This window comes from Halyomorpha halys, unplaced genomic scaffold, assembly GCF_000696795.3.
Source record: "Halyomorpha halys isolate HHAL.00 unplaced genomic scaffold, Hhal_1.1 Scaffold2253.1, whole genome shotgun sequence".
Lineage (NCBI taxonomy): Eukaryota > Metazoa > Arthropoda > Insecta > Hemiptera > Pentatomidae > Halyomorpha > Halyomorpha halys.
Window position 1 is genome coordinate 25,529 of NW_027110801.1, and position 19,312 is coordinate 44,840.

General features: G+C 31.6%; 1 long non-coding RNA gene across 1 annotated transcript in view; it reads right to left on the bottom strand.

Annotated features, from left to right (window-relative positions):
• Positions 1 to 4,568: 4,568 nt before the first annotated feature.
• LOC106691327 (uncharacterized) overlaps positions 4,569 to 19,312 on the bottom strand; it is a 55,535-nt gene continuing 40,791 nt past the window's right edge. The window contains exon 4 of the long non-coding RNA XR_001344765.3: positions 4,569 to 4,715. This is a non-coding gene — a long non-coding RNA (uncharacterized lncRNA). The remainder of the gene's footprint in view (positions 4,716 to 19,312) is intronic.

Below are 19,312 nucleotides of genomic sequence, written 5' to 3' on the forward strand. Positions count from 1 at the left end.
CATACAATAATTGGTTTGCTGAAAATAAGCCCTAAAAAACAAAAAATGAAATTTAAAATATACTAAAGAGATATTTACACTATTCTTAAAATAATTAAAAACGAATTCAGTTATGTAAAGGGTTCATTCATCTAATCAAGGTTACAAATTCACTTTGATCCTTTAATTAGGAAATCTATTTTAGTTAGCGAAAGGTTGTTTAACTCATTATTAATAGTTTCCACACGTGGCACGAAATTATCTAACTTCTATGAATCTTAATTAAAATCTCAAATTTGAAGCCAAGTAGATAAAAAGATTTTTTCAGACTTGATCTCATTATTCTAATCTTTTAAAAATTAATACAGGTTCAAAAATAAGCATATTGCGAAATTATAATCATAAACCGTCGTTAATAAAAAAAAAAATCTTCGTGACTTTTAATTTTTTTTTTCCTAATTGCTTTATTTACTACAATTTGATATTAGGTAAATTTCTGAGGAACGCTTCGAAACATATCGGTCGTTTTTAGAGACTGGAATTTTACTGTTTGACTAAACTGAGACAATTGGAAATTCGCCAAACCAAGGTGTATTCTTAACTTGGGAGAAAACACTTTTTCCAAGACATTGGTTATTAGTTCATGTTCTATAGCCGGTGGATGAAATAATTTTAAAATGCATATCAATAATTTATATATGTGTCATTATGATCTTGTCAGTTGTATGAAAAGAGAATAGAAAAAAGTTTTTTTTTAAGCTCATAAATACATAATTTAATAAATTATCAGATACAAAAGACAGGATTGGTGTGATACACACCCCTGATCCATCTTTAACATTAGCCGCCGGTTAATTTTAATTTTTTACAGGAAACGTTCCAAAAATATTCAAAATTGATGTGAGTTTAAAATAGAAGAAGGATATAGTCGGATCAGTGCTAGGCCTTGTTTTAGATTATGAAAATAATTAATGTGACTTCCAGATAATTATCATAGCATGCTTTTGATAGGTATCCTCTAACAGTCTATTTTTAAGCTTTCGTAGGGAATATATATGTTAACATGGAATGCTTACAAACATATAAAATATGTATGCTGCACCATTATCTGGTGGACATGTACTTTATTTGACTCTGGGACTTTTATGCCAATAATTTTTATATTTAACTTTGTTCAGAATTAGTTCTTTTTGTGAGTTTTTTATTTTCAATTTTTAATTTCTTACTTTATCACAAATAAAATCATACATAAAGACCTTAATGTTCCATATGTAACCGATGTACCCCGAACCAGATATCACTCCTTCCATTACAAACTCTAACCACCCAAACCCACTAGTTTCAAACCTTGCTTCCTCTTCCATTCCTGACAATCCTCCGAGGCACCTGAAAAGAAGATGGCCACAAGACCTGTTGATGTAAAGCGCCATTAGAGTGCTACCAATGGGTAGTTTCTCTACACGCCTGTAACTAACTGAGATCAAATTTACTAAATGTATTATAATGTACAGTTTTAAATAGCAAAAATAAATTTTTAAAAAATTTTAATTGTATTTATTTTGTACATGCCATTATTTAATATTATCCACAAATGGAATTATTTTCAAATAAAACAGTATAAAAAAATGTTCATATCATAGTACAATAAAATGATGGTTCTAACAGTTATCTTCCAAGTCATTATAAAAGTAGTAAGTATATAAAACTGATATTGTTAATCTTGACATTATCTGATGTTCAGCCAACAGGAATGAAATCACTGGAATACCTATTTCATACGGTGCGGAACAGTCGGGTCTCTGAAGTTGGACCAAGCTTTAGGGCAACCATTAAAATAGCTCGGCAAGAGTGATTTATGTAGACTCAACTTAAAATAGACTCTTCAGAAATCCACCGGTAAATAGGAATAGTTCACTCCAGTCTAGGTGTCAGAGGTTTGTGGTTATCCAAATCTTACTGTTCTTAAAGCAACACCTAACTCTTCATCGCCTTGGAGGATCACAAGTTCTGGGAACAAATGTAAGCTTAGCTCATTGGCCACCAGTGGTTCAATATATCTTGAATATGGCAAGCTCCGATGAATTGTTCAACAAATCAATAATGGATAGCAAGAACAGGCCATAAGTTTTTGGATGTTGAAGGTAGTGCGAAGTTAGATTTCTATGGTACTGAATATTTATATTCCAAATTTGTTGTTTATACTTCACGCACTACCATCCAAAAATAATATTAATTTATCAAAAATTTAATTTCTATATTTCTAGTTTCAAGTAACCACACATTTATCCTGAACAGAAGAAGTGTATCGAGTTGTGGAAGATGGTCGCTATGAAAAAACTTCTCTAGCAATCGAAACCTTACGTAGTATTTACTATAAGTGAGCGAAACACAATCAGTGCACCAACATTAATGAAAATGTTTGAATATTGTTTGTGAATTTATCCAAATACAACAATTACACCTACTTCATGACAGTGATATGTGCTCTTTTGAGGGTATCGTAAATTTTCTAACCTTATCCAGTCCTTCTCCAGAGCTCCTAATTCTGGAAACCACACTGAAATATGGTAATTTTTTTTTACGGAATCTGTTAATAAGTTAGATTTTAAGTTGAGTTTATACTGAACATACTTTTAAAGATCTGATTCGTCAAGAAGGGGTAATTGCAAAAAAAAATCTATTATTTTATTATGCACGTGCAAACGGTTAGTAAATTCGAAAAAAAAAATCGTTAAAAATTCAATTTTCACTAAGAATCAATCACCATAATTAATATATTTATTTATGAAGGTTTCATCTTCATTTTAGTTTCCTAGCCCAGTCGGGGAAATTCTAATTATGAATTCTTCAGCTTTCAACACAATCGTACTTATTATTCATAATATTACCCTGGATAATATTAATAGACCTAAAATATAATTACGTTTCATTATCTATAACAAATAAGTTGAAAATATTATGAAATTCCTTATTATTTTTTATTTCTTCCCATTGTGTGGCTACATGAAAGAGGATTAGGCTATAGTACAAGAGCCGGGAAGAAAAATAGGCAGTTATCTCACCCCAACTTTAGATTACTTTAATGAAAACTATGTATAATTACTAGTCAAAACTGATGAGTCTGCCAAGTATAGGTGCGGGGAATAAAAAATGTCGGATGTTTCAAAACCTTTATTTTTCATTCGGAGCTCTATGTCTTAAAAAGTACCAACACGAGAAAATCTAAAAGAACATTATTTAAAGAAGAGTAAATTTACTAAAATATGAGCCATAATAGAGCTATTTAAGTTCAATAGTTCTCGTGATATAGCTTTTTAAAAAGCAACATTTCATAAAAATGTACTGAAATATCAGTAGTTAGTGAATCTATTTTGAGAAATCTATATCTCAATAACCATTCGACGTACAGATGTCTATTACCACTCAAATTAAAGCTAAATAATCGTACTATAAAGCAGTTTATGACCTTTACTTTTTTAGAAATTGTAGTTTTCATGATATTTGCTAAAATAAATTGATTTATAGTTGTTCGGACAATAAGTTTGATTTATGAAAACCTTTATTTCAGAAACTATTGGACATGTCTGCCAGCACTCAAATTAATGCTAGTTAAATTTACTATAAAATATTATATAACCTTTATCTTTGTAGGAGTAGTAGTTTTTTATGATATTTGACTAAATAAACTCACAAAATGTCAATTTCTTTACATTTTAAAATAAAATGTTGGATTTTTGAAAAAATATATCTCTAGACCCTATTTAACTTACTATAAAGTAGTTTATGGCACTTATCTTCGTAGGGATAGTAGTTTTTTTATATTCACATATGAATATAAATTTGTCTGAACAACTATAAATAAATTTATTTTAGCAAATTTCATGAAAACTACTACTCCTACGAAAATAAACATTATAAACTACTTTATAGCTCATTAGACTAGCTTTAATTTGAGTGCTAATAGACATCTGTATTTGACGTACGTAAAAGGTTTTTGAGATATAGATTTTTCAAAATAAATTCACTAACTACTGATCTTTCAGTACGTTCCATATAACATTTTTATGAAATGTTGCTTTTTAGAAAGCTATATCTAGAGAAATATTGGACGAAAATAGCTCTATTAGGGCTTACATTTTAGAAAATTTACTCTACTTGTGATATATGATACTCTCTTAGGTTTTCTGGTGTTGTTGGTAGTTTTTAAGAAATAAAAAGCTCCAAATAAAAAATTAATTATATTTAAGGTTTTGAAACAGACGCCATTTTTTATTCCCCCTACCTATACTTGGCAGACTCATCAATTTTGACAAGTAATTATACCTAGTTTTCAATTAAGTAATCAAAAATTGGGGTGAAATAACTGCCTCTTTTCTCCTCTTGGGCGCTTGTACTACTAAATTTTGTTTCTAGCAATAATCTGTTTGTATTTCATAGAAGGATGGGCAGTGAGTTTGAAGTGAAGGAATTATATCCCATAATTGGAAGAAAGATCGAGTATCATGGGATAATTATTGTGTAAGAAAAGAGGTTGAAAAGTTTTATTTAAACTTGCAATTAATTCAGCAACTGTGGAGCGACATTTACCTGCTGAATATTGCCTCTGCTTATGCCTCAAGATGTTAAGCCTATTCTCAGTAGATAGCTATGTCGAGGTTACTGACGCTGTTTGCTCGCAGAGATCACCTCTCACATATCTCAGCGTTCAAATGCTTTCCTGCTATGTTCTTCATTATCTGGGAACAAGTACAAACTTTCATATTAATAAGAACTATTAACATAAAATTAAATATATTATATATAATCTTATAACTTATTCCAGACTTTTTTTATTATTCAAATAAAATTTATTGTATGCAGTTAAGTCTCAACACTCTTTTTTAAGGTTCGGCCAATGCTCAAGGACAGTCTTGATTATTTACGGCTTCATATAACTTTTAAACTATTAAAAGATTTTGCAGTCTATTCTGCCCAGGTGTAATAAAATTTTCAACTTCAAAAACTTTATTATTGATAGATATTACAATCTGCCACACCGTTGTGGGAAATAGGTAATAGTGATGACTGATCACATTTATACTAAAATAATGTAACATAAAATTAAAAAAAAGTCTCTCTTAAAATATATACAAACAGAAGGATGAGGAAAATGAACAGAATCAAAATATGTGCATGAAAAAATAAATAAAATAATAAAAGAAATAAAATAATCCTAATAAAATTAGTCAAATTAACCTGTGTATGTCATACTATTTAATTTAAATATAAATAGTTGGTTAATTTGACTAAATTTTATCATATTTAGATATAAACTATAAATTTTTATTAGTTGGATGTGAGGTCGTAAATAGTTGAGAATGTCCTTGAAGATGGGCAAGTTGGCAAAAACGTTGGACATTTAACGTATTAATAAAGAGTGTTGAGACTTAATTGGATGCAACTAATTTTATTTAAATAAATTATCTTAAAAAACAACAAATCTTATTTTTGTCTAAATTTCATAAAACTAAAGTAAAAAAAAAAATATAACAAACGTATGGGGACGTCTTTTTTTTTTTTTTTAATATATAGAAATGAAGCTATACCAAATTTATTTCAAAATGCTGTCGGTTTCAACAAAAATTATTCACTGGTTTATTCATTATTCTATCATTATAAATTATTCATTATTCAATGAAAGAAATTTTAAAAGGTATTATTATTTCAAAACTCTATCGACAATCCTAGCATTACGTGTTTATTGATAAAATTTTGATTAATTAAAAACTATTACATAACGCCTATTAGTTATAATAATATCTTATTGAAGATGATAATTAATTATATAATAACTCAAACCTTGGTTAGTACCACAGAATAGTGCTATTGAATTTGAATTGTAATCAAATTAATTGTTAATAATATATGATTTAATTATTCATATCATCTGATTATTGGTATAATTGTTTTTAATCCTTTGCCATCTCCCCCATTACTTAGATTTTATCTTATACATTGGCCACTTTGGGAAATCGCTAATTGTGGAAGGTGTGGGTAGACTGTCCACCTGTCTATATATGTCTAGGTCTTTCCCTAAACCGTACATCAGTTCATCCAAAGTTTCACGTTACCAAGCTCAAATTTCCTCATGGTTCGTTAAACAAAAATATTAAAACACACATCACTAAAAATGTGTTGGTTTGGAACGGATGAAATATCTGATTTGTTTATTGTGATATAATAATTACGTAAGAAACCATCTCTAATTAACAAAAACCAATATGATATGTTTTAAATTAATCTATCAACATACATCTTTCATTTCAATGCGTTCATTGCGAAATATTTATGTATATATTGCTATATATGTAAATATTGCGAAGTATTCCTGCAATTTTGGTTATTGTTTTAATCTGAGAAATTGCGCTTATTATGTGAATTTAAGCTTGGACATGATCCTTCCGAAGCATTTCGAAACATCAACTTGCTTTTGGAGGTGATAAAGTGAATGAATTTATGGATGGTTTTCCAGGTTTCAATCCGACATTACAAGTCTCGTAGTAGGCCTAAGACTATGATAATTTACAATGCCATCGTGTGGTTGATGGCGGAATGGAATCCTCTGCTCGGGAGTCTTTCTTGATGCAGTGCAGGCTTTAGAACGAGTCTGGCATTCTGGAATGATATACAAGATCCATAAATTCCTACCCCTTACATAATTTCTCATTATCCGTTCTTATCACTCTGACAGATTATTTCTAGTAAATCACAATAGTGCTTATTCATCCCTATTCCGACAGTCTACTGGTGTACCTCAGGGTAGTATCCTTGGTCCTATCCTTTATAGGACTAGTTTTTACAGCTAACATCCCAACCCATCCTAACATTATCCTCACCACGTATACCGATGACACATATCTATTGGCAGTAAATAATGAACCTTCCATTGTATCCCAAACCTTCCAATCCCACATCACCACCCTTGAAGAATGGTGCCAAAACTGGAGGATTAAAATAAATAAATTAAATCAAATAAATCCCACCAAATCACATTCACCCTTCGTCGAATACCCACGACTTCCTGTCACACAGTATCCTGTATTAATACACTATTTATTCCTATCGAACAGATCCATTGCTTAGGACTACATCTGGACAAACGACTGACATGGATTCGTCATACAAGACTGAAAAGACAGGAAACTGCTCGTCAATTCCGACTATTACAACATTTACTAGACAAACGGTCTAAACTTCCAATTCATAACAAAAGGCTGATCTACATGACTATAATAAGGCCTTTCTGGATATTCGGAGTTGAGCTCCACTCCATCGAATTTCTCTAGTATCTAATCCTTACAGTCCTAAATCCTTAATGCTCCTTGTTTCGTCACAAATCAAGCCATCCATCAGGGCTTCAATGTTCCGTATGCTGCAGATTTGGTCAGATCCAAATACTAATCCTTCCATGATAAACTTCCAAACCGCCCAAACACACTTGTTTCTAGCCTAGCTTCTCCTTCGTTACCTGATAATCCTTCTAGGTGTCTGAAAAGAAGATGGCCCCGAGATCTCCTCCTCTAGAAATGTTAATGGAGTTCTATCAATGGACAGATTCACCACATGTTTGTATCATGTCATTTTATAACTATTAATAAATTTACTGGTTGTATATATTTTTATACAGTTAAAAATAACTATAAAAAAATTATTTAAAAAAAAAAGAAGACAAATTTCATGATAAAGTCATGTTGACAAGAGAGGACATATACACCTACATACAGTACACTTTTTTTCATTCAATTAACCTAAAATAAAATAAGTTTTTAAAAATAGGGAGGGGTTGAAACTCTGCCAGGTAGAAATGCCCTAATGTCGTTCGGTTTTCCGATTTATAGTTTTTACTTGGAATGAAATCCAAATTTATTGAAAAATATGATTATAGAGTACAAATAGAATTGGTTTATAATCATTCTTTTTAAAATGATATACTTTACTAAATGTTGAATGATTTATTTTATGATAAATTCTCCAATTATTAGCTTCTAGAGTAAGTATAGCTAAATACCTGTATAACATTAAATATATTTAATACATAAGTATTAGATAAACTTAATATTTAAGTATATTCTGAAGTATATTTATATCCATAATTTTCTGTTATTTTAAGATTTTAGTTACGGCATACTACATCCGTGGTCCACTCAGCCTCATGAAGTGGGTAGTCTTAATAGGGGAAAAATCTAGCAGTCGAGCGTGATTCTGACCAAATCACTTCCTAGCACAACCGTTGATCTAGTAACAGTACTTCCTTACAAAGTACGCCCGTGCCCTTTCATGGATTGTGATGATTTATAGGTGAGCGGTACAAATTTATTTATTATTAGTTCAGCATACTGAAAAAAAAAATAATGTTACAAAATTCCTCATTGTGATTTGGACTTGGTATATTTCGAAATTTATTTCTAAAATAAGCATAGTGACATAAGACGCTACCCTACAATAAATCATTGAGGACAATAAATCACACCAACCCTTTAAAAAAAATTATATAATTTTTTATACATGGAGATGAATAAGTATTCTATTGGCTCTTGAATGAGTACGTTACTAGATGAAACGAAGAAATGATATGAAAGGAAAAAAATGCACTGACGGACGCGATGACGTAGCCACTTGAATCAAAATATCAACAAAGCTATCTAAAGCTGCCTCCATCAACTCTTCTACCACTCCAGTCTCATTCTCCAGCCAATCATCTTTTAAGTATTTGGATTTCCAGATCGATATTCTTTCAATCCATTGCTGATTTCTGAATTTCTATTTCATTAATTATATCTATACTTTTATTTCGATTTATTTTTATTAATACTTTTCTTGTAAACTACTTTTTTCGCATTATGAAATGCTAAATTTAGTCGATTTATTACTGTTTTTTTTTTTATATTGAACGCTTTCTTTAGAAATATTAAAATTACTAATATTTTCTTACCTTAAAATCACAAATAGTCGAAATTTTCCGCGTAGCACTTTTCGTTTTTGAGTTATTCTATTGATACACACACACACTTACACACGGACAGTTCTGAGATACTTGTCCCTACAAATTTGTATTAACGTCGAAAACTGGAATTCGAAATTTTGCACGATCATAATACTTCTCCTTACAATATATTGTGTAAGAAAAAACAGTAACAGATCAAATATACTTTTTAAGGTAAAATTTACGTTTATAGGATGCTTTCTAGATAGAAATAGGTTTGGAATTTTGTTACATTTTCCAGTTTCTAACGGCTAAATTTAACCGCTAGACCATGAGACAATTTCCTTGCGATAGACGCTATATATCTAGCCTCTTCAGATAGAGCCACTCATATCAATTTCCAGTATTTGCAATAGTTTATATCTGTCCTTCGTCAATCTTACTAATTTCACAGATTCGTGATATCCGTGTTGTCAGTTTTTTTTTTTAACATGTCGTCATTTCAGTTCTAATTTATTTATTTTTTTATGGCATTTTCATTATAGGGAGAATGTGACTCATTACATAAAGGGTATTCATGATCTTTAGTTTAACATGTTAAATTGAAAAACTGATGTTAAATCGAGAAATAATTCCTTCTTTTACCATGTTAAAACGATATAACATGGTTGAGAGTCTGTTACTAGGTCTGTTGAATAGAGAATGGTGTAAACACAACAGACCAGCTGAGCTCGTCACCATTTTATTTGTTGTCGTGTTAGGTTACGACTTTTTTTCTGTGTTAGTATTGTTTTGGATGTTTTTATAACTAATAAAGCAATGGATGACAATAAAATGTAAAGACAATTGTCAATTAGCTCATCTTGATTATCTTCCTCACCAGTTAGAAGATCAACAAGGCACATAGTGACCAAACTTTCACTTTAGGCCTGTTGTAATAAATTACTTTAAACAAAACTTAGAAGTAAACAATAACAAGAAGTTTTGGAAGGAAAAGTTATAAAACAAATTGCTCAGAAAATCCGTTAGGACCTCTTATGTATTTAACATTTAACATGACTTTAAATAGGGCTGCTCACAATCCGATACTTAAAACATTTTACATTTAACACAACATCATGAACACCCCTATAATAGACTATAGGACTGAAACGCTTTCAAATCGATTTATTCTAACATGGGGCATTGCTGATGTATAGAACATATTAGACCAGGATTCTGAAATGTTTCCTCACAAATATCTTCAGGGAAATAATTTCCTTGTAAAACCTAGCGGTTACTTACTTAAACTTGAGACCTTTCTTCTTTTGAAACAGCTCAAGGGAGATAAGAATTATAAGCCTAACTAGTTTCTCGAATTTACAAAGTCTCCTTCGATGAACTACTAAGATCTAAATTAACATTACATAATATTCCCGTGGAACAGTTCCGTTACCTATGGCTTTATATAAACATCCGATTACCATCGATGATTTTCTAGATAAACTCTCTTAACTGTCAATTTGTTACAAAACCAGATCTACATGACCATAATAAGGGGTATTAAGATTTACCGATTTAAGCAATCAGCAGTCCAATCATTAAATACTAAAATAACTATTGCTACTTATTAAAACACAAATAAAATTATACGTATTTATAATTTATAACCTGTAGTGTATACCTTTATGTATGTTGAGAGATTTGGGTCGGAATAGGTACAACCATCCATTATCAACTCTATATCCACTCATTTCAAACCTTGCTTCCTGCCTTCCTCGTCGTTCCCTGTATTCCTTCGAGGCGTCACTAAATTAGGCACCTCCAAAAATTTAATTATCATTGAATTGCTACCAATGAGTAGATTCCCCACGAAAAATTGTTATTTATATTGATAAAAGATCGTATTTAATAATAGTATTTTTTATATGATTGTAAATCTCAAAAAATAATAATTTTTTTCCCGCAGTAGCTGCGTACAATTCCTCAAGGGTGATGACACATATATTTTGTTATTTGTATAACAGGTAAAGTTGGTTTAGTGCTTTTCCAAGATTCCTGGTTTGAAAGTCCCCCATCCGAATCCAAATGCCACTAAAATATATTTCCTTCAAAAATTCACAACTCCTTAAAAATATGTTCTCCCAAACATTTCGGTGCGCCATACGCTCTATAACTCATTTCTTAAGTGAAATGTCAATTTTACTTTCATTCCAACTCATTGCACCAGCTACCTGTGGTATATGATTCATTGAATTGCCTAAATTCGGATTGTCATTATATAAATATGATTGTGCCGATAACAGACTATAAAACATTAGAACTATAATTGAAGATTTCCTACTACAGTAAAAACCCATTTAATGGGTGGCATAATAAATAAATAAACTGCCGTGAGAACCAAACAAAGTAACTGCTAATAGAAACTCAGAGAACGTTTATACAGTCACATTAAATCACGTATCTAAGGATTTTTTAAAATTTAGTCGAATAAAGTAAAATTCATCAAAAACAATTAATCGTCACACTTTTCTGTTTTCAGTTGGCTCTGCAGACCTTGTAGATCTTCGGCCGCCCGGACCAGCCTTCTCCACGCCTGCCTGTCCTGGGCTACTGCTGTCCAGTTTGCTGCATGCAGCTCTTTTGCATCTTTGTTGGTTCTGTCTATCCACCAAGTTTTTGACCTCTCACATGGTCTTCTGTCAGCTACAATTACATTCATTTTTGTGTAGAGGCGTCTTGAGGATTGCTTCGAGCCACATGCCCCGCTCATCTTAACCTCCTGTCCTTCGTATCATGATATATTGACTGACCAGTCTCTGCAAGCAGTTCACCGTTACTTCTTCTCCTCTATGTGTTAAGACTCCTGTAATTGTACAGAGGACTTTCCGGTCATACATATCACCTATATATTAAGTTTTATATTACATTTTCATACAAGACTGAAAAGACAGGAAACTGCTCGTCGATTCCGACTATTACAACATTTACTAGACAAACGGTCCAAACTTCCAATCCATTACAAAAGACTGATCTACATGACTATTATAAGGCCTATTTGGACATACGGAGCTATGGGGCTCCACTAAACCATCTAATTCCTCTCGAATCCAATCCTTACAGTCCAAAATCCTTCGTAAAATCCTTAATGCTCCTTACTTTGTCACAAATCAAATCATCCATCAGGACCTCAGTGTCCCTTATGTTGCCGATTTGGCCAGAGCCAGATACCAATCCTTCCATAATAAACTTCCCAACCACCCAAACCAACTCGTTTCTAACCTGGCTTCTCCTTCACTACCTAATAATCCTCCTAGACGTCTGAAAAGAAGATGGCCTCGAGATCTTCTCCTTTAGAGATATTTTTGGAGTTCTATCAATGGGTAGATTCTCCACATGTTTTTATCATGTCATAATATCTCTTACAGCAAATTTACTTGATGTGTATATATTTATACAGTTGTAAATATCAATAAATAAATTATTTTTTAAAAATATATTACATTTTAACCAAAAATATAAGTTAAATTATTTTTTAGTTTTTTTGCCATTTATACAATCTGGATTAAATGGTTCCCCAACTTAACCAGCTGTCTCAGCTCCGACTAGGACGGAGCGGGGTTCAACTGTAATTTATATTTGTATAACAATTTTATTTCATCCCTCCTTGTGTTTTATGAAAATAATCTACGGATGAACAAGACCCAATTAAAGGAAAAAAATCGGTGCCAAATAAAGAAAAGCCTGTTAGACCTGTAGGGTATCGGCCTTTTCTTTCTCCTAAACGAGAAATACATATTTTCGAACCTGGATTTACTCTCTACTCATAGTTTGCGCTCTTGCCAAGTTGTAATACCCTTCCAAGACGAGCATCTATTTTAAAATGACTTGTTGAACTTAAACTCAAAGTTATTTCTTGGTATTCTGTAACAGCATATCGTGTCATTAGTGATGTGAGTAAAAATATTCTCGGCTAGTTCCAATGTCTTATTATATAAAGATAAGCTGTTATCGACTGAAACTGTTTTGCCCACTATCCATTGAGAAGTTTAGAATTTCATTTTTGATTAGTAGCAGTTTTAATTTATCTAATGAAGTTAATTTTTCCCTAGAAATCATTTAGCATTTTCCAAAACGATTATCAAAACGGACAATATTGTATGTACCAGCAGTATTAAAATATTATAATTTTAAATATATGAATTAATTCAATTCAAATTAAATAAATAATAAAAGAGTAACTTTTATAATGGCTAATGTTTTAACTGATATTCAGGAAAGTTCTGAATACTAACTAGCCAACATTTCGTGTTATGTGTATGTATTTGAATCCGACAGAATTTCAAAATATTTAGGTAAAAACTAGAGATCTCTGCGATCAACAGTTCAAAATATCGATTTTATAAGTCAGGATGTCAGGTTAACTGAATGTCGTATTCAACTGAGGCCGGTATGACGTCACTTCTTGTAGGATACTTCACCTTTGTCTATAAACTAGACCTGAGTACTGTTTTATTAATGTATTTATTAAATACTTTTATGATATATATCAGGAAATAACTATATCTGCAATAATGATTGTTTGATAAAATCTCAGTGAAATGAATAAATATCTAATTATTTGTTGAAATTAATGTTCATGTAAATCTATGATGATAATAGCTATTTCAACGTTTTCTTATTTTTGAAATAAATTATTTCACAAAAATGAAAAATAACTTTTTTCCAAATGAATAGATTTCTGGAGGGGGGGGGAGTTTAAAATCTATGAACAATGCTACTAAATTTCACATAAATAGTTTACAACTATTGCATCAAATGTCGTAGGCAGTGCTACGGTGTAAGCTGTATGACAGTTGCCTTTATCACATTAGCAGCCCCCAACTCTTCCCCACTCCTCAAATAATTTAAAAATACAAATATTTGAGAAATTCGAGAACCTACTTTAACCTGTCGAAATTAGAGTAAAACATACAAAACGTGCTTTAAAAGAAAACGAAAAATAATTGTCAAAAGTCTACATTCCCAACAGGTAAGTGAAAAGTTCAAATCCAAAAGAGTATGGAAAATTAAAATATTTTAATATATTTGGAAAATCTTGTCAAAATTTTTGGAAAATTTAATAATCTGTCCTGCCCTACAAATAAATGTAGCCAATGCCCCTGCTCCCAGCTTCCAATTTATAACAAAAGGCTCTTCTACATGAATAAAATTATGCCAATTTGAACATGACTTTTGAGAACCTTGTTACTCTTGAGAAATTTAGGTCTATAATATTAAATCTTTCATAAATACCAGAGTAATAAAGATTATAATTTTCAAAATGTGCCAGTTGATACTGAAGCACAACAGAGGATTCAAACCAATGCGGAACGAAAGCTTTCCACAGGAAACAGGACGTTAAGGTTTAGATTGAACCAGAAAGAATCGGATTGTTGGGTCATGTGAAGCTTTGTTTCTCCCTATCTATCGATACTACCCGAATTCAAAACTTTTTAAAGAAAGTGCGTTCCAGTTCAGAATTGTTTTTTAAAATAAAATAAATCAGCTTTATAGTGTTTAATGTTTTTTTAACTGCATCCAGTCAAAAAGTTGCATTAGATGAAACGGTTGGATATAGGTAGATTTTTTTCTTTGACCAAAATTGGTGAGGAAAAACCGCCCACTCCATTTGTCACGTGTCCTAATACTCGACTTTACGTTTAATTCTTGCTGCAACTTCAAACAAACATTTTTTTACTTTTATTTCCTGTAACAACTTCAATTGTTTTTTAAATGTTTCCTCTAATCCAATCTGTAAAATAAATGTTTTGTAGGAAGAATCATATCCATAATATTTTCCGAATTATAGATATAAAATATATCAGTTTCATAGTGTTTTATTTTTTTTTCTCTCCTTCCAGGGCTTATTGGATGAAACGGTTGGATATGAGTAGATTTATGAGACAAACCGTGTTCGGTGTACGAAAAAGAAAAAATTACAATCTTTTCAAAATAAAGTCCTAAGAATCGCAGTGGATGCTCCTTGGTTTGCAAGAAATAGCCAATTGCATCCATCAGGAATTACAAATGGATTCAATAGGGGATTACATTATAAAACGGTTCATGAAGTTCCACTCCCAGTTACCATCAGTTAAAGGAGCCCACAACTTGGGAAACCCAACCACAACCCGAAGACTGAAACCCAGGCTGCTGCAGGTCATCTTATTATAAATTTTATATTTATCAGTTTTGTTATTGACATTTCTTCTATATTTTTTTTTCTCTTCGTCCTTTTCTCAAATTAACTTTTTATTTTTTTCGCCATTAGAATTATTTATTTTATTAGATCTATAAATGTCATTGTTTTTGTTATTAACTTTTTCTCTCTTAAGAATTATAATTTTTCTACTAACCATGTAAGGCCCACCAGGCCTATCTGGTATTAAATAAAGATATATGATGAAACCGTGTTACGTATCCTAGTACTTGGCTTTACGTTTAGTTTCTTCAGCAACCTTCATGTTTTCAAAGACATATGTTTGAAAATTTAGGATAATCTTCTATCAAATATTAATGACACTGAACTTGCTTGTCTTTTTTAATAACTTACTCTTATTTTTTTTTTTTTTTATTCTTGTAAGGAGGTAGACCAAGGAGGCAGTTGTTCTTGTAACATTGTTTCCGTTAAATCCAAACCATTAAAATAGAGGTGCTCCTATTTAACAGGCAGTGTTGGAATTAAAGGCCGGAGCTTTACGTTACTTGAAAAAGTTATCATTTTTGGTTGTAAATTGGGTTTAACTGAAAAATGGTCGAAAATTGACCACCCTCCTTCTTGAAGCGAAGAATAGTTCAAGAATTGAAAGGTTGTATCTCATATTTTAGGTAAAGGATCAATTCGTTGGTTAGGTGACTGGAAATATCGGTAACGAACCAGCGGCCTTATCATCATAAACTATTTGATGCATAATCAATTTATTGCATGTATAATCTTTTTAGTACTTGGAAATAAAACTTAATATGAAAAAAGAAATACTACTGAATGATTACTTTGGCTCCAATACTGGATGGTTATGTTTACATCGTAAGTTTAATATTAGAGCATTCTAGAGTAAAGGTCAGGCAGTTTCTTTCTTTAGCACAAACAAAAAAAAAATTAGAAAAGAACATTATTTATTTTTGTTTTAATGAAGGCGAGCGTAAGGTTGTCGATTGTCGGCTTCTGGCACTGCCTTCAGGATAGCGGATTGATATGGCTGGTAGTTGGCACCCCTTGCGGCTATCTTAGCATGGACCCTACATACTTTCTAAATATGTTAGTACAAATCAAATACCATCTACTCAAAAGGTATTTCACCTTCAATTGCAGTTTTAAAATCTAGCAGAACATAAAAATATATAGCAGAGATTTACTGGTAACAAATTTGGTGTTAGCTGGTTGTCTTCATGTTTTGTCTATGAGTTAATTCTATTGATATTTTATCAAAGTTTTAATTTTTCATTGTTTGTGGTATTATTTTTATTCATCAGAAACAAGAAATTTGTTGCAAGCGGATAGTAAATTATTACTCTTTCGTTCTACCATTAAAATGCTTTGGTCAGATTCACACGGCAAGTTCTTGTCTTTGACTTTCTTTGAGAGTTTTCTTATTAGGAATATCGAATCCTAGGTACTTCTGACCGTATTGTTCATCAGTATTAGGACTGTAGCTGAGACTTCCCCATCTCCAAGAATGTTCTTCGTTTTCCAATAAGATTCCAAATACTGAAATAACTCAATCCACTTTTGTTTTAAACATTCAATTATCGCCAATACTATGTCATCAACTCTTGCTGACCTTCCTCATCTTCATAAAACCAGAAGCATCTTGATGTTCTTCCTCCCCGATCTCATAGTCACTATCCAGGGGTGGATCAAGAGGTCCCTTGCTTGTAAGCCTTTTTGCAATGATCTAAAGTTATACTCTTTAACTGTTTACCTGAGTTTTCTTAATTTATTAACTTATCTTTTAATCCAATCACCTTTACCCGTCGTCGTAAACCTACCAACTGCCCTACAGCCTTCTTTAATAATGTTGATCTTACTCCTGTCGAACAGATCCGCTACCTTGGACTACATCTGGACAAACGACTAAACTGGAATCCTCACACAAGGCTGAAAAGACATGAACAAACGGTATAAACTTCCAATTCATTACAAAAGACTGATCTACATGACTGTAATAAGGCCAATCTGGACATACGGAGTTGAGCTTTGGGGATCCAATAAGCCATCCAATCCTTATAATCTAAAATCCTCAATACTCCTTACTTTGTCAAAAATAAAATCATACATACAGACCTTAATGTTCCATACGTAACTGATCTAGCCCGAACCAGATATCATTCCTTCCATTACACACTCCCTGACCACCCAAACCCACTAGTTCCTAACCTTGCTTCCTCTTCCATCCCTGACAATCCTCCGAAGCGCCTGAAAAGAAGATGGCCACGATACCTGCTCATGAAAAACGTCATTAGAGTGCCACCAATGGGTAGTTTCTCTACACGCCTGTAATACTCCATTGTAACTGAGATGAAATTTACTAAGTTTATTATAATGTACAGTTGTAAATAGCAGTAAATACATTTAAAAAAATATATCTTTTAATCCTGAAATTTTTTCCGCTTATTTATTTATTTAAAATTAGCTCTATCTTATTTAATATAAGGCTTATCTTTATCCATCCCAGTCACCATCCTCACAAAATGAACAAAAGAAACTTTTTTTGCTTCCCACTTTCCTAAAGTCATAACAAAAATAATTAAATTATTGGAGAAGAATTAATTGTTTGGCAAATTAATTTTGTCCTTCTATATTATATATTATTCTGCTCAAAATTAATACTCGTCGCATTTAATTTTAAGATCGCTTTTGGTGGCATCATGAGTCTCAAAATATCCGAAGCATTGTGAGAGTTCAGGATAGAATCCTACCAAATATGATACACCTCATCAAAATAACAGATTTCAAGAGCAAAGTTTTCACTAAGGTGTGACTCCAAAAAATGAGTTGATGAGTGGGCCTTGCGTGTTTAACTTTATCCTTGAAGTACGAGTTTTTGTCCTTGAGTAATAAGTTCTACCATCCAATAAATGAAGAACATTCACGACACACTCAAACTGCTTGCCTTTGCAAATTATATCTACATTTTCTCTCACTTAAGAGTGGATTCCAGACTTTTACTGAAGCCACTACAGAAATGGTTCTCACAATAATCGAAGACATGACTGAATTGGTGGTAGTTGGCACGAGGGATAGAAATGCGACAAAATAATCCATTTAGTTTCCAGAGCATAGACGGTTTGTTTTGAGTACTTGGGATCAATTGTTTTCTCTACAAATAAGATTGTGATGGAAACAAGCCAGAGATTGATGATGGCCGGCAGATGTTATTTTGGCTCAAGAAAGCATCTTTTTAAGCCTTTAATATCTTCATGGACCAAGTGCATAATTAACAAAACCCTCGCTATACAGGCCATTACTTATGGACTTTTTTGTGAAATAATTCTCTCCTCCCCACCTCCCCCCCATGATTTTTTATAAACGTACTTATTATCGTATAGAGAGACAAATCAATCGATACATCAACAGTATTCGATTTAAAAATTTAAAACAGTTTCACATAATTATGTATATATAAATACTGAAATGACTTTTACTAAGCATGAGACTTTTTTGTTAGCTGCCTTCCATACGGCCATTGTTCGGTTTTGTTGAATAAAGACGTACACTCTCAAATTGCTAAAAAAGTACGAGGAAGCCAACTGTTCGTTATATGTAATTTTGGCGGTATGTTGATACATATAAACAGATGTTATCATGTTCCAGTAAAATCTTTATTACTCTCATATATTTTTTTTTTTAACAATGCACTGTTATAACCTCAGGAATTTATTAGTTCTTGTGGTATGAGCAATTAGTTTTATACACTAATAATTTATTTATTTTTATCCTCCTACTACATGAAGTATTACCTGTAAAGTTGCATTTTTTTATTATCAAATTATCACTAAAATAAGTTGAGTTAATGTGGTGGGATAGTGCCACACTTTTATAGTTATGTTTTAATTTATAATCACTTTCTTTTTATTAATTGAGCTATTACAATAGCTATAATTATTGTAATAAGTCCTATATTTAAACTATATATATATAGAAACTAACTTCAAAAATATTTGAATAAATAAAAATTCTCAAATGTAGGTCACAAGTATTTCAGATATAGAACGGTATGATTTCACTGTTAATTATTATTAGCTTATATTTTTTTTATTGATAGATTTATTTATTGATAGATATTACAATCTGCCACACAGTTGTGGGCAATAGGTAATATTGATGAATGATCTCATACATACTAAAATAAA